Source organism: Panthera leo, chromosome C2 (assembly GCF_018350215.1).
Source record: "Panthera leo isolate Ple1 chromosome C2, P.leo_Ple1_pat1.1, whole genome shotgun sequence".
Taxonomy (NCBI): domain Eukaryota; kingdom Metazoa; phylum Chordata; class Mammalia; order Carnivora; family Felidae; genus Panthera; species Panthera leo.
In genome coordinates this window covers 108,834,306-108,858,617 of record NC_056687.1, presented here as the reverse complement: position 1 = coordinate 108,858,617, position 24,312 = coordinate 108,834,306, and the positions used below count along the sequence as shown (strand labels likewise).

The window sequence follows — 24,312 nt, the reverse complement described above, 5'->3', positions numbered from 1 at the left end:
CGCCTGGGGCGCCTGGGTGGCTCAGTCGGTTGAGCGTCCGACTTCAGCTCAGGTCACGATCTCGCGGTCCGTGAGTTCGAGCCCCGCGTCGGGCTCTGGGCTGATGGCTCAGAGCCTGGAGCCTGCTTCCGATTCTGTGTCTCCCTCTCTCTCTGCCCCTCCCCCATTCATGCTCTGTCTCTCTCTGTCTCAAAAATAAATAAACGTTAAAAAAATTAAAAAAAAAAAAAAAAAGAACAGGGGCGCCTGGGTGGCTCAGTTGGTTAAGTGTCATACTCTCAATTTCAGCTCAGGTCATGATCTCAAGGTCGAGGGACTGAGCCCTGCGTCAGGCTCCATGCTGAGCGTGGAACCTGCTTGAGATTCTCTCCCCTTCTGCCCCTTCCCCACTCATGTATGCACACTCTTTCTCTAAAACAAAACAAAATAAAGTAGCACAATAAAGCAATGGAATGGAATAAAAACACATATTAGTCAAAAGAAGAAATTAAAAAATAGAAAAAGTAAAGCAATAACTAGGAGCAACAGAATTATAAAACTGAGTGGTTCAAACAAGAAATGTAATATCCAACCCCTTAAACTTGACCTGTTCCTATGGAAAGGACCCATTTTCCATTCTGTTGCTACTCATTATCATATGCCACTTTCTCCACCACCCTCTTTAAATGCAGTGACCAAAACTGAACTCTGTCTTCAAGTAAGGGTGATATCCACCCACTGAATAGAAACAGAATGTTAGCCAGGTCCCACGGCATTATTTCCACTGATCATTGACAACTTTAGAATTCATCAGTTTGTCGTTCTCTATGATCTTCAGGGCTTTTGCCAGACCTGCCAATATTTGTGATTTGTGTTGCTTTGGATTTGTTCTTATTTTTGTTTATGTTTACTTATATTTGAGAAAGAGAGCGCAAGCGGGGGAGGGGCAGAGAGAGAGGGAGACACAGAATCTGAAGTAGGCTCCCCAACTTTGGGTTTGTTCTTAATGATACTCTTCTGAATTTGAACAAGAAAAATCGTGGAAGCCATCCTAGAAAGATCCCCTAGCCCAACATAAATGGCAGACAACTGCTCCAGCATCTTAACAGCTAATATACATCAGAGCCAAAGTAATACCAACCATGGATCCTTATCTTCATGGACTCACATGTGGCTTTATAAATAAATATATTCTAAATTTTACTTCTGTGAAAAGAGAAAGGAAATAAGAAAACTAAGGCAAGGAAGGTTAGAAACTAAAAGGAGGACTTTGTGGAAGACTGATCACAACCAGTGTAAGACTGAGTGCCCAGGGAGCACCTGTGTGACTCAGTCGGTTAAGTGTCCGACTTCAGCTCAGGTCATGATCTCGTGGTTTGTAGTTTTGAGCTCCTCATCAGGCTCTGTGCTGACAGCTCAGAGCCTGGAGCCTGCTTCAGATTCTGTGTCTCCCTTCCTCTTTGCCCCTCCCTCGCTCATGCTCTGTCTCTCTCTCTCTCTCTCTCAAAAAAAAAATAAACATTTAAAAATATCTTTTAAACAAAAAACCTCAACACCAATAGACTGCTCACAGTATAAGAGGCATTCAGTGACTAAGTCCAGGCTGAAGTCCTATCTTGTGTTCATATGGGGGATCAACAAGTATCAATAGGAAGGTAGGTTATGAAATGGCCCACGCAATTTATGTTTTTCATTGTCCTTGTTGATCACATAAAAATGTAATTCCCTATGAGACCTGAACTATGGTGTGGCTCCTCTGTATGTGTGTCCACACAAGTATGCACACTCCTGGAAGAATATAAGTCCAGATGTGAAAAAGAATCAACTGTGGTTACACCTGAGGAGTGAGAAAGGCAAGGGGAAATTTTACTTAGAACTCAATATAAATCAATATTGCTTGGTTTCTTAAAAACTGTCAGCAGGTATAATTTTGGACATTCAAAATAAAGAATAAAGAAACAGGCAAATAATGACGAATGAATTTAGACATGAGAGAAAAAACGTGCAAAGAGAAACTATAAAAGAGAGTAACACAACTGTCCTTTAAAGGGGTCTTATTTTGTCCCTTCTCTTCTGATTTCCTATCTGCATTTGGGGGAAGGGGGGGCCTCAGACCCCTGCCTGTATATGTCAAGTTTTCTTTTCACATGTTACCTAGAAAACCAGACAGTACTGACATTGATTTTAAAAAGCAAGAAGCAACAAGTCGCTGAATTAGATGAAAACCTTACATTACACACATCTACAACCATGACTTACTCTTTAAACAGATCAATAGAAACAATCATTTACCTTTCTTCAAAGAGATGGCTGAAGTAACTCTAGCTCACTCATGATAGCTTCTGTGTTGTTGACAAGTAATTAGAGATAGTAATGGATTGTTTGTCAAAACCTCAATGACTAGGGTTCATGGTCTTAATACGCCTGAACTAATTTCTCAAGTAGATTGCAGGACCCTTTAGCAATGCTTCACAGGATTTTTTCCCCCAAAATACCACTTTTTTTTCCCCTTAAAATACCAGTCTTTTTCCCTAAAATACCACTTTTATATCACCTGTCAAATCCAAAGCTTATCATCTTCTTTCCTTCTTCATTAGATCCAACCCAAACTCCTCAGGGGGATGTTAAAAGCCTTGCTTAGGGGAACCTGGGTGGCTAGTCTGACTCGATTTCAGCTCAGGTCATGATCACACAGTTGATGAGATCAAACCTCGTGTTGGGCTCTGTGCAGACAGGATGGAGCCTACTTGGGATTCTCTCTCTCCCTCTCTCTCTGTGCTCCTCCCTCGCAAGGACTCTCTCTCAATAAACAAATAAGTAAACATGAGGTAAAAAAAACTTAAAAATAAATTAAAAACCTTTGCATGATCTGGCTCCACCCTAAGCATTCTTACCCCACTGCTTTCCTACACCAAACCCTGTTTATCTGCCTCACAAGTCTTTTGTCTCTTAATCAATAAGTACTCACTTGCAAGTCTATTTACTCAAGGGAACAGCATATGCAGAAAGCAGAAGTTAAATTAAGATGTCTTTATAGAAATGGTAATGCTTTTTGTTTTTCTTTTAAACAGAGAAGACAATCAATTGTTTCTTGCCTATTTATATTACCAACTCCAAGTAAGTAACAGTATGGCTAAGAAAGAGAACATGACTGACTGCAAGTCCAGGCTCCAGAGTCTGCTCACAGGATCAAATGTCAGCTCTACTAATTACAAAATTTCAGTATGATCTAGGGCAAGTTATTTTTCTCTCTGTACCTGAGATTCATCATCCCAAAAGTTGAGATAACAACTATGGTCATCTCATTGAGTTCTGATGAAGATTGCTAGTTGTCAAAATTACTTTTAGGTACTCAGTTTTTTCTAATGAATTTGATGCCATCATCTGGTATGGAAATCTCCAGAATCCAACCTTTTCTTCAGATACCATGTTCTGAACCCGTACCCTTAATTAAAATTAAGCAATTAAAAATTAAATTAGGTGATTACTTGCTCTGGTGAACATTTATATAGTCATAATAACATAATTTTATGCAGTCATAGTATGTAAACTTTGCTTATTGATATTAAACTTTTAAAATCAACCTATGATTGAAACATGGAAGGAGTAATGATGAGAAGTTAGAGAGACAAGTGAGAGAAAGGATGGGTAAAGGGAGTACTATGGTCATAGGTAGAGTATTTCTATTTGGCAGAGTAGGAAAAAAAGTTAAGTGAATTGTTAAAGTTACAAAGATAGCCAACCAATAAAGTAACTGAAAGAGATGTGGGGATGCTACTAGAGGGCTAATACCTCATCTAACATAGAAGAAAATCAATAGAGAATATCAAAAATTGAAAAATCAATAGGTAGTAGAGGGGGCGCCTGGGTGGCGCAGTCGGTTAAGCGTCCGACTTCAGCCAGGTCACAATCTCGCAGTCCCTGAGTTCGAGCCCCGCGTCAGGCTCTGGGCTGATGGCTCGGAGCCTGGAGCCTGTTTCCGATTCTGTGTCTCCCTCTCTCTCTGCCCCTCCCCCGTTCATGCTCTGTCTCTCTCTGTCCCAAAAATAAATAAAAAACGTTGAAAAAAAAAATTAAAAAAAAAAAAGAAAAATCAATAGGTAGTAGAGTAAGTACATCATATAGAGATATGAAAGGAACACTAAAACCCTACAAAAAGGATAGTAAGAGTTAAAAGTAATTTATTTAGGAAAGAAGTGAAGAGGGCTAAGAGATAAAATCATACTTCTTGTACTAGTTCTTTCATACTACTGTGTTTAAGATTTTCAACTGCTCTTGGGGCACCTGGGTGGTTGTCAGTTGAGCGTCTGACTTCAGCTCAGGTCATGATCTCGCAGTTCAGGAGTTCGAGCCCCGTACTGGGCTCTGTGCTGACAGCTCAGAACCTGGAGCCTGCTTCAGATTCTGTGTCTCCCTCTCTCTGCCCCTTCCCCACTCATGCTCTGTCTCTCTCTGTCTCTCAAAAATGAATAAACATTAAAAAAATTTTTGAAAGATTTTCAACTGTTCTTAAACATAAGAAAATGTAACTCTCTTCTCGGAACATGGTGGACATTCAGATGGAGCGTGCCTACCAAAAACAGTCAACCACCTTTCAAAATAAGAGGAAAATCCTGCTTGGAGAAACTGGCAAGTAGAAGTTCCCGTGGTACTATAAAAACATGGGTCTGGGCTTCAAGACTCCCAAGGAGGCCACTGAAGGTACCTACATTGACAAGAAATGCCCCTTTACTGGTAATGCCATCTGAGGGCAGATTCTGTCTGACGTGGTGACCAAGATGAAGATGCAGAGGGCCACCGTCATCCCCTGAGACTACCTCCACTACATCTGACAGTACAGCTGCTTTGAGAAACACAAGAACATGTCTGTGTACCTGTCCCCGATTCAGGGATGTTCAGAATGGTGACACTGTCACAGTGGGCGAGTGCTAGTCCTTGAGCAAGAGTGTGCACTTCAACATGCTCAAAGTCATGAAGGCCACTGGCACCAAGAAGCAATTCTAGAAATTCTGGGACTATACATCTGCCCACACCCCACACCCCCAAATAAAGTTATTTTCCCAGAAAAAGAAAGAAAGAAAGAAAGAAAGAAAGAAAGAAAGAAAGAAAGAAAGAAAGGTAACTGAAAAAAATCTATTCCTAATACCAACTGAAACCACAAGAATAAACCTAACAAGACATGTAAACAAGCTACATGAAGAAAACTCTTAATCCTCATCGACGTGAAAAAAGACTTAAAATTTGGTGAGTCCTACTTTGTTCCTCAAAGGCAAAACTCCGTGTCTTAAAGTTGGTGATTCTCCTCAGTTATTCCATAAATGCAATGCAATTCCAATTAAAAAAAATCCTAACAGAATTACTTTGGGGACATTCCAGGCTATTTCTAAAATCATCTAGAACAAAAAAACACATGAAAAGAGAAAAAAATTTGAATGAGAACAATGATAAAGAACTTGCCCTACTAGATAGTTCAGAACTAGACTAATTGATCTATGGAATAGAATAAAGTACACAGTATCATAAGCTTTACCCTTTTTGTGAAATAGGGAAATCATAATTTTTAACAAAGTTAAATACCAAGAAATGATCACTGACCTCCCTACTCTAATGTTATATTTGAGCTGATTATGCAAGCTTCATGACAACATTCAAATCAATGTCTTGTAACCTAAAACAAAAGGTTGAGTTGGGGTTCTCTGAGCTTCCTGGGAAAAATATTTTCTGTTCTCTGTAAAAGAAATACAGGTACATAATCAGGCACAATACTAATAGACAAGAGGTCAGAAACTTGGAGCGGAAATGTTAAATTTCACATCAGGTAATATTACCTACTTGTAGCTAATATATTCCAATTGCAAGACAGTGATCGGATAAAATGTGGAAGGAAGAAGCAGGGTGAATTCTAGAGCAGCTTTGATCAGGGGCAAAGGACAGCAATGTAGACTTCAGAGTCCCGTGTTTTCTCATGAAAGATCTAAGCTAAGAAACTTGGGACCATTGTGTTCTCACCTATTTACTGCAAGAGCCTTCTGGTCTCCCTTGCTCTAGCTTCATCCCTCCCCTCAGTCTCTAAACTGTTGTGAGAGAGATCTTTCTGAAATTCAAATCAGATTTATCTCTCCCCCGCTTAAAACCTTCTCCTTTGGAGTGGGGGGTGAGAGAAGGAGGATAATGTTCAAATTTCTTAGCTTGGATTATGAGGTCTTTAGGATAACACCTGGCCCTGGCCTACTTCTTCATCTTCAATCCTTGCTTATCTACCAGATATAATCCTTCTTATTCTTCAAAGCTTAGTCAAATGTTTCAACCTCCAGAAATCCTTTGCTTACTTCTCTATGCTCAAGCTACCACTGGAATATATTCCTCTATTACAGTGCTACCATAATTACATTGATATAAGCATGTCTTTGCAATATACTATGAATTACTGAAAAAAACATTAATACTTTTATTCACTTTCATATCCCCTACCAGCATTTTGTACATAAAGCATTCAATATATCTTTGATTGTACCAATTAACTAGTAGCAGTTATGGATTCCAATAGAAACTCCCCTCCCTTGTACAAAGTAGTTTTCCCCTCCCTTGTACAAAGAATTCAAATGACATAAAGAGAGAAATCACAAGTATCTAAAATGCTTAGCATCTTCTAAAAGCAAAAATATGTATGATTAAAAAGAGTAGGTCCAGCCATCATCATCTGGGAATAAGAGGGCTCAATTCCAGCCACAGATCTACTTCATGTCACAGAGGAAAATGTACAGCCTGGTTGTTTTGTTTTTGTTTTTTCCTCCTTAAAAGAGTAAGATTGCTATGGTTTCTTCCTGCTCTAGAAATCTAGGACTCATTCCTACATTGACATCAGCATAAGGTATTCAATACACAGTGTGCACCCTGCTGTCATGTAGGTTATACTAAGCCAAAGGGAAAATTAGTGGCAGATGCTACCAAGGTTCTAGGTCAAAGTGTTTTTTATTTGCACTCCAGAACAAATAAAATTTGTCTTCAATTAAAGTAGATAAAATGTGCATTACCCTTATTTCTATATTTATATCATTTTATATTTCTGTGGCCCTTCCATCTTCCAAATGCTTTCAGAGGCATTATACCAGTAATTCTTATAATAACCTTATGAAGTAAGAAGTAGTATTATCTCTAGTTGCTAAAAAGGAAGTTGGGGTTCATAGACATACAAGATTATAAAAACGCTTGCCTTATATGCCTAAAGCTTCTTCTGACTTCTGTTTTTATGTTGCAATTCAAGTATCTTACAGTATACTGAATGTAGTAAGAATCACTGAGATAACTTCCAACTCAGAGACTTATTATGTTATACTAAATTTTGAGGCTAATAGTATTTCCCTAAGAATATGCATAAATACACACAATATAGGAGCAAGCATGAGTTTGACACTTAACACAGTTTTAACACTACAGATATGGCATCAAAACTCAGGTTTCTTCTCTCTGGTCTTTCTGGCTCTCAAAGAACATTTTTCAACCTTATATCCCCATCATTTGAAACAACTTCCACTAACATCGTTTAATAATAAATATAACTCAGGTTTGGTGAAAATTAGAATCTACTAATTTTAACACACTATGAAAATGAATTGATCTCTTTAATCTACGATATATCATTTAGAACTGTTCTGGAATTCAGAAGAAAGATTTCTTTAAAAATAGTCTTGCTATTCAGTAAGATTAATACCAAGATAGGCAGTCAGTAGAGAAAAATTTTTTCACTCAGCAAAATGAATCATTAACCTGAATAATTGAAAATGTGTTAAGTAACATATGAAATATATGCTCATGAAAAAAATCTCTGGTAAGACCATCTGTATGTGAAAATATCTACCCTGAAACAAGACACCTTAAATTCATCTACCTTATATATATGACTAGAAAAACTCATTGCAAATGTCCATACTGTTTCATTTTAACTTTAATTCAGTCTTAAAGATCACTTATATGGTCAAAGTAATGGAAGTCATTTTCATCATTACTTCCCTGATGTGCAAAGCAAGAGAAACTTGACAGTATGCTGTGCATTTCAACTTACTCCTATATTCAGCATACGAAAGAGTTGCCAAACCTATTAAGACAAAACTCTAAATGGAAAATCCTTCTGACAAACTGCATGTTGAGTTAACCAAATCCCCAAACCCTACCCTATTTCTATATAAAAGATCCTTCCAAGGCTTAGAAAACTCGGTCATGCTCAGAAATCTCATCCATGATCTATATTTTGAATAAAAAGGAAGCATCAACGCTGGTTACTGTGAACATGACACACTGAAGTTGATACCATGAACTAGCAACAATCTCAAGACAGGCTCTCAGCGCACTGGCATGATAAAGTCACATTTGAGTAGACACACATGAATAATCTGAAATGACAGACGAATTTCAGTTTGAAGACAAGTTTAGAAGACATTTCTTGACATGTCATTTATTCTGTCTGAACAGGCAGGAATATTTCTTATAATTCAAGAACAGTGTCCATCTATTTTAAATTTCTGATCTCCTAACTCACACTTTCAAATGTTTCTCTCATGCTACAGGAGCTGACAGACTCTAAGAACATGATACATGGATTCTGCCTCCATTTTATCTATGCTGAGTACTTATACCATGTCATTTTATAAAGCTAATTATTTTCACTATCCATGACCATCTTTAATTGATACAAATTGGGAATGATTCTGTCCAGATTATTGTAAAAAGTTAAAATACAGCTTTAGTCATTTTCAAACTGAATAAGACTTGGAATGTTAAAATTAAAACTCACTATTCCTAAGTGTCAGGCAAATAAAATTTTCAAGCACATCTATATCCTTGACTTGTAACCTAAGAACACAAATGATTTTGTCACTGACCACTTTATTACAATGTACCCCCAGTTCATCAGCATGCAAATTCTACTGTTACAAAAAGTACACATTGGCAAGAAAAAAACACTTTGCCTGATCAAAAATACTTTACCTTTTCATCTCATATCGAAATAGAATACCTCAAATATGTTGTCAAGAGTTCAAATAAATATTTAAACTTAATTAAACATAATATAAAATAAGAAATATTTACCATCTTTTACTAGGACTATTACACTTACCTTAAAATTAGTAGTATGACTCTTACCTTTTTCTGGACTCAAGTTTTTATACACTTCAAGGTCTGCCATTAAATTTAATATTGTTATACATTATTGGCAAGAGCAGTAAAATTTCTCTCTAAAGGCAAAGCCTTTTTCTGATACACATCTCCAAAAAGGAAAAGAAAAAAAAAAGGCAAAGAAATCCTCAGCAGCCCCAGGAACTTGGCTCATTCTGCCCTTTATGGCATGAGGAGATCTTCACAATCCAGGCTTTACAGTGTGAAGAAAATAAATCCATGAGATATGATTATAGAACTTTGTCCCAAACTGAAAAGCACAGCCAGCTAAGAACACTGGAAGCATCTGCTCAGGGCTGCCGCTATTGTGGGAATGCAGGCGCTGTGGCTACTTTGGGTATGAGACATGCATGCTTAGTGCAGGGCTTAAAACCCTCCAGGCATTATGCACATTTAATGTCTGGGAAGTGTAGGTCTTTAACCATCAAAGAAACCCTCCTCACCTACAGAGGCCATTGAGAAACACTGATTACCATGGTAGTGACGCAGGCTGAATGCAGAAAATGAACATGCACACACACAGAGAAACACACAGAAGCACACACACAGACACGCACACTCTCGGAAGCAAACATCACTCCATTGGAGGCAAAACCAAGCCATTAAAAAATAAGCTATCTGTGGTCCTCTACACTGTACACTACTTTTGTGCCAGTCAGGGTGAGCACATATTATTGACAGCATTGAAGCTTTTCCTTGATTTTTGTCCTTATTCCACACACAAACGTAGCAATGATTATAGAAAAGACTGGAATGTTTCCAACTTAGATTGAACGAGGTGACAGTTTCAAAATACTTGGCAGTAAAGGCTACTTCTCAGGTAAAAATCACATGCCTGTGGGTAAGGGAAGTAGCAAGAATGGGTCTGAGAAAGCCAGTTTTTAGTGAATGAACAAGCATATTATTAAAGTACAATTTTCCCTAAAATATACATAAGAATTATTTGTATGTTTTAATCAACTTCTTCACAGAGATAGGTAGACAGACAAACAAAACAGGCAGGCAGGTCTTTCACAAAGCAATTTACTGTAGTCTTGCATTTAAAAGCTCTAACTAGGTCTCTCCATCCCGAGCATTAACTCCCTTACTCCAGAATTCTCTACTATCAGGGCCTCTTGCCATTTTCTTCTCTCCAGCTTCAGCTGTGCCTCTGAGACTCCCATTACCACCCATTCTGTACATGCCAGCATCAACCCCTCTACTCCACTCCCATTAGGACCACATAGCCCAGATCACTAACCCATCCCTCTCCTCAGAGGCATCAAGCTCTACTCCATTCCTATTCACCTGTTTCCCAACTGAATTGCCCCTCACCCAATTTGCAAACCCCACTGTTTACTCTTAAACACTCTGAGAAATCTGAATGTCAAAGATGTATGTGCAAGTACATATAATTAGGAGATCCTTCTTGCAAGACTGCATCTGATATACACAGAAAGAGAGAGAGAGAGACATACACACCTACCCAAAATAGCAGTTAAGAGTCTAGGAGCCCATCTGCCTGGGTTCAAATCCTGACTCTGCCACCAACCATCTGTGTGACCATGGGCAAGTTATTTAAATGGTCTGCTCCTCAATTTCTTTATTTGCACAATAGGCATAATAATAGTTCCCATTTCAAATGTTATTGCAGGAATTTAATACACATAAAGTGCTTAGAATCAATTATTTTATATTATGATGATTATTATTATCATACTATGGTTATTAGTCTTGAAATCCTTTACATCAACACAGAAATGCAGTGGGGTTCACTGTTTAGTCTTAATGAACCAGTACTTTGAAAGTAGAGTGGTACCCCCAAATTTGAGGTATCTCAGAAATTCCCACTCCTGTTAAATTCAAACGTTTAATACTGCCAGATAATCTTATACAAAAAGACAACAGTGTTCCCATAACACAAAATTTGTGCAAAGTGATGGATTTCTAATTCCAGTGACTTATCAGAACCAAAGCCACCTGAAAAGCAAAAGGCATCTTTCGGTCAATCTCTCACTGCGTCCGGGAAAGAGATGGAGGCCAAAGTGCTCCCAAGGGAGGCTGGGAAAAATCTCCCTTCCCTTTCCCTTCCAAAGATTCCCCACCACAATCTTGTGATGCTAACACAAGGTAGGGTCAGGAGACAGGAAGGGGGCAAACTGCTCCTCCCCCTCCTCATCCATAGGGAGTTTTCTCCCAATAGGTTCTTCATGCTTCTGGCCCTCTAGCCCTCAAAGCTCCCCAGGCTCCTCCCTAGAAAGGCTCAAACATGAAGCCCACCACCACAGCGATGGGCAGTGCCTCAGGTTTATCCTGAATGGGATGGTGAGCACTCAGCAGCTCCACAGAGCAGGCGGGGGAGCTTTTAGAAAACAGGCATGGCCCATGAGTATGCATTTGACCACCAAGGAAAACTCAAGGATTTTTTAGAGTTCAGAAATATCTACACCTTATTAAATATCCAATTCTTCAGCAGCAGCAAATAATTCTCTATGCAGCCCGTTTGAAAGACTCCTTTGAAACACCTATTCTAGGGTTGGCAGAGACACTGGATGACTAACACATCGCCCCCTAGTTACTCCCCAGAGTTCTCCCAGCAGAAGGTCATGTATAAAGTCGACGTCAACAGGCTTTAAGGGGTGGTGATGCTTCCTTTGACCGGATCACCGCAAGAACCATACAGCTTTAGAATTCTTAACTTCTTACCTGAAATTCTCATTTGAAAAGACTGGGCCTTTTCCAGATTAGTTCCAGCACAGCAGTTGGCATACAAAATAGGTCCCTCATTAGATGTCTCCAATTTCTAGTCATTAGACCTAATAGGAAATTCTCTTCCACCAATCAAGTGAAAAAGAAAAGTGTCTCCGAGTTCAGCTTCTCAATTTACAATGAGTGAACGACTTTAAGCCCCATCTGACGACATTTTCCTCACCTTTCACACCTGAGTTCTACTTCAGATTTCTTACAGAAACATCACAGAGTAACAGGCTACAGCATGGGCTTCAGAGTCAGATGGAGGAAAATCTGAGTCCCAGCTTTCATGACCTTGCGAGGTTACGGGTGAGGTGGCCAGGTAAAACAGAACACCTAGTTAAATTCAAATTTTGAATAAACAACAAAATTTTTTTTAGTATAAGTATGTCCCATGCAAAATTTCCTGTATTGTTATTTGTTAAATCTGACAACCCAACTGAGGGGGCCTCTCTGAGACTAAAATATCCTCATGTGGAGCCTGTAGCACCCACCTCATAGGGTATTTCTGAAGGGTAAATGAGCTAGTATAGGCCAAGAGCCAACTCCCCGTACTTGGACAAATAAGTATGCAATATCCAAAAGTTAAGTGAATGGCCACTCCAATCACTGGGTGGATATAACCAGTGTTGTACACTATACAGAGGTTAAAGAGGTTGTATACTATACTGTCTCCACACACACCTCAATCTCACCAGCCACATAATTCCAAATTGAGACCAACTCAGGGCAAAAGCATGGCATATATCGCTGCCTCAAGACTTCCCAAGTCCAATTAGAAAGCCTACTGACACCAAACATGGGAGCCACATCACTTCATGAGGCCATTATTATAAAAGCTACCATTTACCAAACACCATAAACATTACCTTCTCTAATCTTCATGAAAATTCTGCAAGGAGATCTATTAGTATTCTTATTTTAAATTTAGGTAAGGAGACAGATTCAAGTTGGACAAGATGCCCAAGATCATACAGCTGTGCTAGAACCAGAATTCGAACCCAAGCTAACTCTAGGTCAGGCCCTGTCCACCGGCTCCATGTTTCAGGCCAGATGAAAACCATCTAAAGATTTCAGGCCTAAGTTCAGAATTCTTCACTCTCCCAATTAGAGAATGTTCCTCATTGTCAGAAGCTGTTAGGGCCTCTGGCTTAGGAACACAGAGATGCTTAGTAAGTAAAATCATCTGGAAAACCATCATTTCAAATTAGCCATGCAATTTTTTATGTTTTTTAAGTTTTATGTGCATTCAAAGTAGTACTTTAAAAGCAAGTGGAACTCAGTGGTAACTTCACAGTGAAAGAGCCTCTGGGTGGTAATGCGCCACATACTGGCACAGAACCTGTCCTTTACTCTTAAAGCACCTAGGTAACTTAGTGAAGGGTTGATTTCACAGGAACTTTCACACACTGCTGATAAGTTAAGAGCATAAATTTTGGGGAGCCTGGGTGGCTCAATCAGTTGGGCGTCTAACTTTGGCTCAGGTCATGATCTCGCGTTTCATGGGTTCGGGCCCCATGTCGGGCTCTGTGCTGACAGCTCAGAGACTCGAGCCTGCTTCGGATTCTGTGTCTCCCCCTCTCTCTGCCCCTCCCCTGCTTGTGTTCTCTGTCAAAAAATGAGTAAATGTTAAAAAAAATTTTTTTAAGAGTATAAATTTTAACAAACTTATTGCAAAGTCAGGAGGCAATATGCAACAAGAGTCATAGAAATGTTTATATTTATTTTAGTCAATAATTACTGCTAGAAAGCTATCATAAAGCTATGAGAAATATAAAAATCTATGTACAAGGATATTTCATTAGTATTAGTTATAAAAATAACTGTCAATCTAAATGCCTATCAACAAGAGAACGATTACTAAAATATACATTCATATTTTAGAATTCTATCTAGCCATTAACAGTGTTCCAGACATTGCATTACCTGAAGAATGTCTGACATACTATATGAAAAAAGAAGGGGCACCTGGGTGGCTCAGTCGGCTAAGCATCCAATTCTTGATTATGGCTCAGGTCATGGTCTCATGGTTCGGGAGTTCCAGCCCTATGTCAGGCTCCACACTGTCAGTGCAGAGCATGCTTAGAATTCTCTCTCTCTCGCTCTCTCTCGCTCTCTCTCTCTCTGCCCCTCCCCTGCTCACACTCACACACTCTCTCTCTCTAAGATAAATAAAATTTTTAAAAAAGAAAAAAGATACAAACTAAATATACGATTTTCATTATGTAAAACGTGTACATAAACACAGAATGGAGGACTAGAAAAATATATGAAAAAGATTAACAATGATATCTCTAGGTATTTTTATTTTCTTCTGAAGTTTAACTACATTTTAATATTTTAGAACTAGCATTTACTTCTTTTGTTCAGGAAACAAAATGACATTTTTTAGAGTACAGCCAGTTTAGTAATACTCAACTAGGGAAGAAATAATCCCTTCCCACTGGTGTATTGAAACAATGAAGAAATGTCTTTGAGAATGACTGACATTTATGGAGCACTGACTATATTTCAGACACTGCTCCTAGCATTGCATATGCCTTATTTCATCCTTACAATGCCTGTATAAGTGAATTAAGTATAATCCTTTCTCTAGTTTCAGATGTGGAAACTGAGGCAGAGAGAAGTCAAGTCACTTCCTTGAGCTGGCCCAGCAAATGAGTCATAGACCTGAGATCTGAATCTCCACAGCCTGTATTCAGGACCAATGCTCTTCACCACATAAGACAGTACAGAGATCCTGCGATCTATTTTCTCATCTGAAAGCCTTGTACAGCAGCACATAGAACTATTAGAGCTTAATTCCTTTTATGAAATCTCACTGTGCGCTCAACTACACAGGGAGCCCCAAATCCTCAATATAATGTAGCAAAATCACCCATATAACTACACAAACAGATGAAACCCCAACAAGAATCCTACACATACATACAAATTCAAAGAGCTAGATTTCAGGATACCCCCAAATGGATGCTCCAGGGAGATCCCTGCTACCAGGATGAGCGAGCACATTTGCTTCGGTAAGTCAGGGGGATGCTCCACTGCGGCATTATTCTGCCTGAGCCTCCCTTCTTCACCCCAAGCTGGCTCAGGTCATTCTGGGGACACTGGGCACCAGTCCTTCAACAAAATCCCCTGACCACTCCAGACCATCTGTACTCACTAGCTCTCTTAGGAAATACCTGGCTCTCAAGTAGGGGCAGCGCCATCCAATTAGTCGGTCTATGCAAATCACAGACATCAAAGAAGAGCAGCTAACTGAAGGGTAGAGACCTTTGCCCCTGAGGGTCTATTAATCTATGGGATAGCACTGGAAATCTGCTCTTGGTTTATATTTACAATGGACTCAACTAAGGAAAGTTACATGGATTAAAAAGAGTAGGGCTCCTATATCCACTCAAACCAGCACAGCACACACCCATGACCTATTCATCACCAACACATTTAAGGAGATCACTATTATATGAAGCTCAGAAACTCCTGTCAGGACTATCCCAGAAAACTGCTAGAGCTTTTGCATCAAGTGCCATGGAACAAAACAGAATGTTACCATGAGTTCATCTTCAAAGAAAAAATTAAGGTGCTCCACAAAGGGGTATGTAATGTCCTTAAACGCTCAGTGGCGGGAATCATGATAACCTTGCCACTCCTGTGTGGTGCTTTCCATTCTATCCCTTACAAAGCCCTTTAAGGAACAGATGCCTCAGTGAACCTGACAACAACTATATGAAGTGGGAGAGGCACCAGGATCATCTTGCCTTACAGATGTGGAAGCTGAGCCTCAGAGACTCTTCATGACTTGCCCAAGATCACAAAAGTAACAGCAGGGTGGGAGGGAATACCTGAAACTGGACTTTCTAATCCAAACACAGGGTTCTTCCCCCATATCGTGTATACACCCTTAACATTACTGCCAGCAAGAAATAACTGCTAGACAATAGAGTATAACCAGAACTGTAAACCCAGCGCACTACAAAAATGTCATCTGAGAGCCGAGCAAGATCTGGAGGAACACAGGTTTCTATCCAATGACTGTTAAACTATGCTGAGAATGGCAGAAACAAGGATTCTATTTAGGCAGCAGGCTTACCATGGCTGTTTATTCATCACCGGAGACAGAGAACTACGTATTCTGATGATATGGAACATGTCCTATAGGTCACACATGCTTGTCAAATAAACCAGTTTGGATTTCTCCTTCATTAAATACCTGATGTGCATCAGTGGGCAGTAATTGCTACACATTTTTAAACGTATGAATCCCAAAACAAACTAAGTATTACCCATATTTAATATTGCTATGTTCCACAGGACAGAGATGAGCCACCCTTTGGCCCCACTGCCTCTTTGAAATGATGTTTCCTTGATGATTTATTGATCTCTCTCTCAAGACTCTTGGCGTTAAAATTAACATTCTCATTTTTTTGAAAGATGACTATTGGTCATGTCACTTTAAATTTTATAGGTTAGCATAAAAATGTACAGACACATCACTATCAGTTTCATGAAGATGCCAATATAATTCAAAATAAAATCCTTGATAGGCTCAGAGCTTGATTTCAGTTTGAGCTATCCACAAATAACTGAGACCTCACGAGCAAGTTTTTGTACACAGGCCCTGTAAGAAACCCAGGAGCTTGCAGCCAGTGAACACTTAAGGCGCTTGAAATGCTTTTGGTAGAGACATGGAAAATGTGAAAACTGACACTTGAGTTTCATGAATTCATATCTAGATATAAATAAAGGTACCTAGACTTTATAAAGTCAGCATCAATTGTTTAGATATCTACCATCAGTTCTGATCAGTGTTAATTATAACATCAAGAGAGGGGAATTAACCAGAGATAGGTAGGCACATGGGAATCTCTAATAGTTGTTGACAGTGACATATATTAAAACAAGTATCTTCTCTTGGGGCTGAAGCTTTAATTAAATTCTCAAAACTTAAGTAGTGACACATTCAAACTCCCCCACAGCACTCAGGAGACATGTGTATCACTGAACAGAGAAGCCCCTTTACCTCCCCTCTTGGGAGGAGAGACTGGACAGATGGAGTGTAAGAGTCCAGAATTAACCCGAGGTACTTGTACTCTCCAGCACTCCAGCCAAAGCAGGACCATTTGCTTATATAATAACCATGCTTGTGCCTATCTGATATTTTAGTAAAGGACGTTTTACATGCCTTAATCTGACATCTCTGAGTTTAATAAAAAGTAAATGATATTATCTGCCCAGGCATGGCTTGGCTTACAGTCAAAGAGGGATTATAATATGTGCATTCAAATGGGAGGCACACGTGGTCATCATAATGCAAACCCCCTTATCCGTTAATACTGAACCCCAGAACACTACCTATACAGCTTGGTCCCATGAGGAGTGCAAACACAAAGATAACCGTAGGAGAAAGGAGTGAGGGAAAGGGGAGAAGGAGATTCTAGATTATTAAATGACCTCCCTCTAAGCAAAGCTCTCCTGAGTACAGAGTGGAGAGCAACTCATACCCCTGAATGCAGTCAGTAGTCCCAACAGCTCAGGCCAAACAGACAGCAGCCACATCTCTGGAAAGTGTCACACGCCACCCAAAGCCAAGGCCTGGTTAAGTAGGGACCAAACTGCAAGGTTCATTCTGCACAGCCAGCTGACCCCAGCCCCAGCCTGCTTCAGAGCTGTTTTTGCCTCTGTGCAGCTGACCAGAGACGCTCTTGAGAACAGGAAGCAGGTTTCAGGGAGAACTGAATGGCCATAAGCACCCTAAAGGACAGGAAGAAGATGCACTCCTCTGAAACTCTAATCCCATAGTGTCTGGGAAGGATATTTTAACAACAAAAGATGACCTTCAGGGCAAGGATGACCTTAAAAGACCGAGGCAGAGAGACCCCGGCCCTCTTTCTGGAAGAAAACCAAGGAAAAGGATTGTACTGACTTCTCTGGTAACAATTTTCAATATGTCACAATGCAAACATTATCACAACAGTCTAAATTCCTAACCTAAATTACTCTACAGAATTGAAAAGTCGACCCCTTTGTTGCTTTCTTGATGAGACAGAATACGGTCATCCTCCACACCTTCAACAGTGCATTTCCCACGTATTCCTTTCCAGTCTCTCTTCCCTGGGTCAAGGAATGTCATTTCTTCAGCCTTTCTTTCCTCTTCTATTATTTCCCCCAACAACAATCCTGGCTTACTGATCTTTTTTCTGCCTAATAGCCATCCTATGTAGGTGGGACATAGCCACAGGGAGGACTACAACACAAACTCCAAAAAAAGGAACAGTAAATTTCCTGTCTACAGATGCACTCCCGGGGCCTAGAGTGCGTCAGGCCAGTTGTGGGCACCAAGGAGGTCTGAGAGCAGGGAGACCCACCTGAACACAGAAGCTCAGATTCCAGAAAGCTGTCCAACTCCCAGGAAGACTCTGGGAATAAAGCAGGACCTCAGACCCCAAAGGATGATGGGAGGAATCCAAAACTGGGGAGCATGAAGAAAACCAGTTACTGCAATAGGAGTATATGTTAAGGCTGAATGAGGGAACGACCACAGGAAGTCTTTTCTCTATAAATCTGAGAGAAGATGAAGATGGAAACTACTCATGGGCTGTTCCCTTGACACAAAAATTATTATCAACTTATTAAAGTTTCCCAAATGGCCTTCTAGTAAACACATTAGCCCAGAGATTTAGGATGAGAGAGAGAAACAGCCTATGGTACCAAAAGAAGGTAGAGATCCTTAGGAGAAAAGAAGAAAGGGAGTTCCAAACCAAAAGAAATTAAGCACAGTGGGGCGAGAGTTAGGGGCACGGAGTAGTTGAAAACTATGTGACAGCTATCAGATATGGAATCAAAACGACACAAGTTCAAATCTTGTTCCCACCAGCTAGCTCAGCAACCTGAGCCAAATTATTTTAAATTCCCCTAAGCCTCAGTTTCCGTATCTACAACAGTACCTATGGTATCAGATTCAGAAGTTCCTAGCCCAGTATAAAAGTCCTCTAAGCAGGACCAGCTACATAATCTCTGGGTCCAGTACAAACTGAAAACATGGGCCTTTGTTCAAAAATAAAGAATTTTAACAGGGCACCTGGGTGGCTCAGTTGGTTAAGCCACCGACTCTTGGTTTCAGCTCAGGTCATGATCTTCACAGTTCGTGAGTTCAAGTCCCATGTCAGGCTCTGTGCCAGCAGTGTAGATCCTGCTTGGGATCTTCTCTCTCCCTCTCTCTGCCCCTCCCCTGCTCGTGCTCTCTGTCTGTCTGTCTGTCTGTCTCTCTCTCTCTCTCTCTCTCTCTCTCTCTCAAAATAAATAAATAAACTTAATTTTTTTTTAACGTTTATTTATTTTTGAGACACAGAGAGAGCATGAACGGGGGAGGGGCAGAGAGAGAGGGAGACACAGAATCTGAAACAGGTTCCAGGCTCCGAGCCATCAGCCCAGAGCCCGGTCTTGAACTCACGGACCGCGAGATCGTGACCTGAGTTAAAGTCGGACGCTTAACTGACTGAGCCACCCAGGCGCCCCAATAAACTTAATTTTAAAAAAATAAAGAATTTCAAGATGGCAATGGTAAAGCATTAAAGCAAGTACCCGTCACACACACCTCGGGCCAGCCCAACCCTGAGAACTTAGTTGTTGCTGTTGTTGTTTTAAGATTTTTTGTTAAATCTTTTATTTATTTTTGTGAGTGCACAAGCAGGGGAGGGGCAGAGAGAGAGTGACGGACAGAAGATCCAAAGTGGGCTCTGCACTGACAGCAGCAAGCTGTATGTGGAGCTTGAACTCACAAACCGCGACATCATGACCTGAGCCGAAGTCTGTGTCACTCAACGAACTGAGCCACTCAGGTGCCCCATTTAGTAGTTTTTATGATGCCATAGCATTTTCTCTATGTTTGTTAGTGTCCTTCCCCAGGTCTGTTTCCCTATAGAGATCAGATTTAAAAACAAAAAACTTTCAAAAATAAAGGACCTAAAAAAACATTTAAAGGGCCTTACCAATTTTAAATTAACTTAAGTTGATAATCGTGCCATGATTATAAAAGGTAATATCCCCATTCTTAGGACGTATATACTGAGGTATTTAGGGGCAGACCATGAGGTATGGAACTTATTTTCAAATTATTCATAAAAAATAATTTGTGTGTGTGCGTGTATGTGTGTAGAGAGTGAGTGTACAAGTTTGCATTGATAAAGCAAATGGTGTTAAAGTTAACAGTAAATAGTAGGGCACCAGTAAGTAGGGCACCTGGGTGGCTCAGTCGGTTAAGAGTCCAACTTCAGCTCAGGTCATGATCTCGCGGTTTGTGAGTTCATGCCCTGCGTCAGGCTCTGTGCTGACAGCTTGGAACCTGCTTCAGATTCTGTGTCTCCCTCTCTCTCTGGCCCTTGCCCACTCATACTCTGTCTCTGTCTCTCTCTCTCAAAAATAAATATTTTTTTAAAAATTAAAAACAAGTTATCAGTAAGTAAATCTGGGTAAACACAAATGAAGTTTCTTTGTTGTATTCTTATTCTTGCAACCTCAATTCTTGAGGAGCCAATTACTTCCAAAGAAAAAGCTTCCATAACATAAAGTTCCCACGTGAGCTTGGGGGGAGTGGAGAGGGAGGAAGAGAGCAACAGCAAAGGAGAGGCAAGGCTGTAAGCTCTATACAAACAGGGGCCATTTCAACTTTGTTAACTGCAGAATTCCAGCATAGAACTTAGGTCAACAAACATTTAAGGCAGGAAGCAGAAAGGAAGCAACATCCTGTGCTCAAACTAGCTTGGGGAATAAGGACCCGGGGCAGGGACAGATGGTTGATAGTTATACCAGCACTTGGGAACCAGCAAGCTGCCTCCATTTAGCATGAGACCAAGAATCGTGTGAATATGGGCGAACAGTAGCACATGGTGTGTACCACACCCTGCACCACACTGAACAGGGCCTTAGTTCTTATCACTTGCTAATAGTTCAGGCAAACTCATCTTAGGCCCACCATTTGACCTTCCCAGGCTTCAGGATCCTCACTGACAGAATGTGGGAGATTACGAGTGCATTCACTTACTGGGCATCTCCCACATGCCAGGCCCTAAAGTCACATTCCCTGTTCTCTACAGCTTTCATTCTAGAAGGATCTCACAAACTGGACGCGGATTTTCTCGAGATCCTTGTGGTCTTTTCCAGCTCTGAAAATTCCACACAAAAACTATGGGGCTTTTTACTTAAAAAATAGCACCAATATTATGGTATAACCACTCTGAAGTAGTCATCGAAAATGGAAAAAAAAAAAATAGGGGCGCCTGGGTGGCTCAGTCAGTTAAGCATCTGACTTTAGTTCAGGTCATGATCTCACAGTTTGTGGGTGCGAGCCCCATGTCGGGCTCTGTGCTGACAGCTTAGAGCCTAGAGCCTGCTTCAGATTGTGTGTCTCCCTCTCTGCCCCTCCCCCACTCATACCCTGTCTCTCAAAAATGAATAAACATTAAAAAAAAAAAAGAAAGAAAATGCATACTCTCCTAAAGGTGAAAATATATTCAAGTGGCCTATGTTTAACTTTTTTAAATTTATTTTTATTTTAGAAAGAGAGAGAGTCAGAGGAAAGAGAGAGAGAGAGAGAGAGAGAAAGAATCCTAAGCAGGCTCAGAGCAGAGCCTGACGTGGGGTATGATCCCAAGACCCTGGGATCATGACCTGAGCCGAAATCAAGAGTTGGATGCTCAACCAACTGACCCACCCAGGAGCCCCTATGGTTAACATTTTTTTTTTTAAATCTACATACACATGGGCAGTGAAATGCTTGAGAACATATACAATTAAGCCTTCTACCAATAATCAACTTGATTTTTAGCTACCAAAATTCTTGTTCCTTAACAAGGTATACATACAAATAGTAAGAATTTCAAAAATTTAATAAAGCTCTGTGGCTAGAAAAAAAACATTATAAAAGATAGAAATACTTTTTAAAGCAATAAATTTATCAATGAGAAAAATAACTGTAAAGTGTAGAATAATAATTAGTATTAAAATTAAAACATCCGAAGTGTTTTAATTTTCTGCTTCATTAGTCCTCCTCATTCACAGTCAACTGGCATAAAAATGGTTACAAAGGCTAATTTTGTTAAAGACCTTGGAGAAAAGAGGAAAGAACTGCTCCTTCATGAATACTAAAGATGATAAAATAGGAAACCAATAACATTTTATCACTTTATAGAAATTAATCTAATTTAAAAATAATTTAGTACTATGCTTTATGCAGAACTTGTTATGTATCCAAGAAAAAAATCTATAATATTAGTATCATGGTACCTACAGTTGCCAGATATTAAACATCTGCACTGATTTATATAATTTAGGACAAATGGTAAGGGACAAGAGATCAAAAATATAATTAAAGATTCAAAATAAGAGGCATATGAAAATAGTATTTCCCAGATGGATTCTCAGGAACTAAAGTGGGAGCATAGATCTATGAAAGTTGGTCTCAAACACAGGCTGCAAGTTGAGATGCCAAGTATTTGTCCTTCAAAAACCATCCTCATGGACTCTGATGTAATTCACAAAGATCTGGACACTCTATTATTTTTTGGTAGATGCAAAGAGGGACCACTTTAACAAGTTAACTTCTACAACTAAAGGCCATTCTTCTACAGTTTTACAGAGCAGCAGCTTTAAAAGCTTTATCCTTAGAAATGAAAAATGTTCTAAATGTCCTTTGGATTCATGGAGTCAACACTTTACCAGATAGTAAATTACCAGATAGTGAAATCATTACTTGATCCAAATGCTACATGGATTATATTACTCTATTTGTAAAGTTCAGCACCTGGCTCCCCACAGAGAGTTAATAATCATTTATTAGCTACGAAGACAGATACAAAAGTCACTTGGATGCCACCGGGTGGGGAGAGCCCTGTCTCATGGAACCCTGCTGCCCTCAATGAAGGGCCAAACGGGGCCAATGCCCAGAACTTTCTGCCCTGTTGTTGCATCTCTGCAATGAATATCTTCTTAGTCACCTGGCTAATACACAGAGGCTTTGAAATGCTTTCAGGTAAAATTCCTTTTATGTCACAATATTCCAATGCTGTAAAGAGCTAACCATTTCCCATAACCAGAAAGTGAAGAGATTTACAAGAGGTATCCTGCAGAAAATCCACATAGCATTTCATAATACTTAGATCATAAAGACCAGTTGAACTGGATTAGCAGAAGGTTGGCATTTAGAATTAACTCTGCCAATAGCTGGTTGGTATGAATATGAACCAGTCACCTTCTTATCTATTAAAAAAAGAGTGGTTTTAGTGGGAGGTTTATAACAGATTACTTTGAAATATGATAAAAACTAAGGACTGTGTTCATAGAAGGATGCACAAATGTATACATATATACATAGCGTGTTTTGAATAATGTTCAATGATTTCACTAATGTCCTGAATCCCAGTCACAGGTTCAGTTGGGAATCCTTCAATCAGATGGTTTCCCAAGTCCTTGCTAGTTCTGATATGCCATGCATCATTGCAGACCAGGGTATTGCTTATATCCTCAGCTATACCTTCCTAGGTTTAGACATAGGAGGTTCATATTTTTAAGTCCATTCTACAAAGAAAATTACCTGGGCATTTATAGCTTCATGTCTCCCACTTGAAAATCTGAGCATTGTGGGGGAACCTGGGTGGCTTAGTCAGTTAAGCGTCTGACTCTTGGTTTCAGCTCAGGTCATGGTCTCATGGTTTGTGAGTTCGATTCCTGCATCGGGCTCTGTGCTGACAATGTAGAGCCTGCTTGGGATTCTGTCTCCAACTCTCTCTGCCCACCCCCCCCCCTGCTCTCCCTCCCTCTCTCAAAACAAATAAGCTTTTAAAAATTTTTTTAAAAAGAAAATCTGAGCATTGGGATAGCATTTGGGGTCTCTGTCTTTAACTATATCCCTTACAGACAAGTTTCCACCATCCAAATGTGTCATTTGGTGGGAAACAGTTCTTCTCTTCCCCCTAACTCCCTTCCTCTCCCAATTCTTCCTTGGAGGTAGGAATATGCTCAAGGGTTCACACCTAAGCCCAGTGGATCTCAGAGAAGTGTTTACACTTTACAGTGTATACAAATCACCTGGGTATCATGTTAAAATGCAGATTCCAAATCAGTAGGTACCAGGTGCAACTCAGAGTCTGCATTTCTAACATGTTCCCAAGGACCACTACAGCCGATACCAGTTCTCAGCCCCCGTGCACTGGTTCCCTAAGTGTTCTTCTCAGCTTAAAGGCAACTCACATTGGTGTCTCTGTGGAGTTCTTCAGTAGCCCCTAAAAGATCTAGAAGCCTTTTTAAAACACGCAAACCCACACCCTCAATTGCTTTAAAAGAAACAAGTTTGTGTAACACATCATTGTATCAAAGTAGAGAAACCCCAGGATTTAAGAGTCTGACAAACCTGTGTTTGAACACCATAATCTAACA

General features: G+C 40.0%; 1 protein-coding gene and 1 pseudogene across 1 annotated transcript in view; one reads left to right on the top strand and one right to left on the bottom strand.

Moving 5' to 3' along the window:
- PLCH1 (phospholipase C eta 1) overlaps nucleotides 1–24,312 on the bottom strand; it is a 190,532-nt gene that overhangs the window by 147,778 nt on the left and 18,442 nt on the right. The window lies entirely within an intron of this gene.
- LOC122230373 lies at nucleotides 4,524–12,940 on the top strand (annotated as a pseudogene).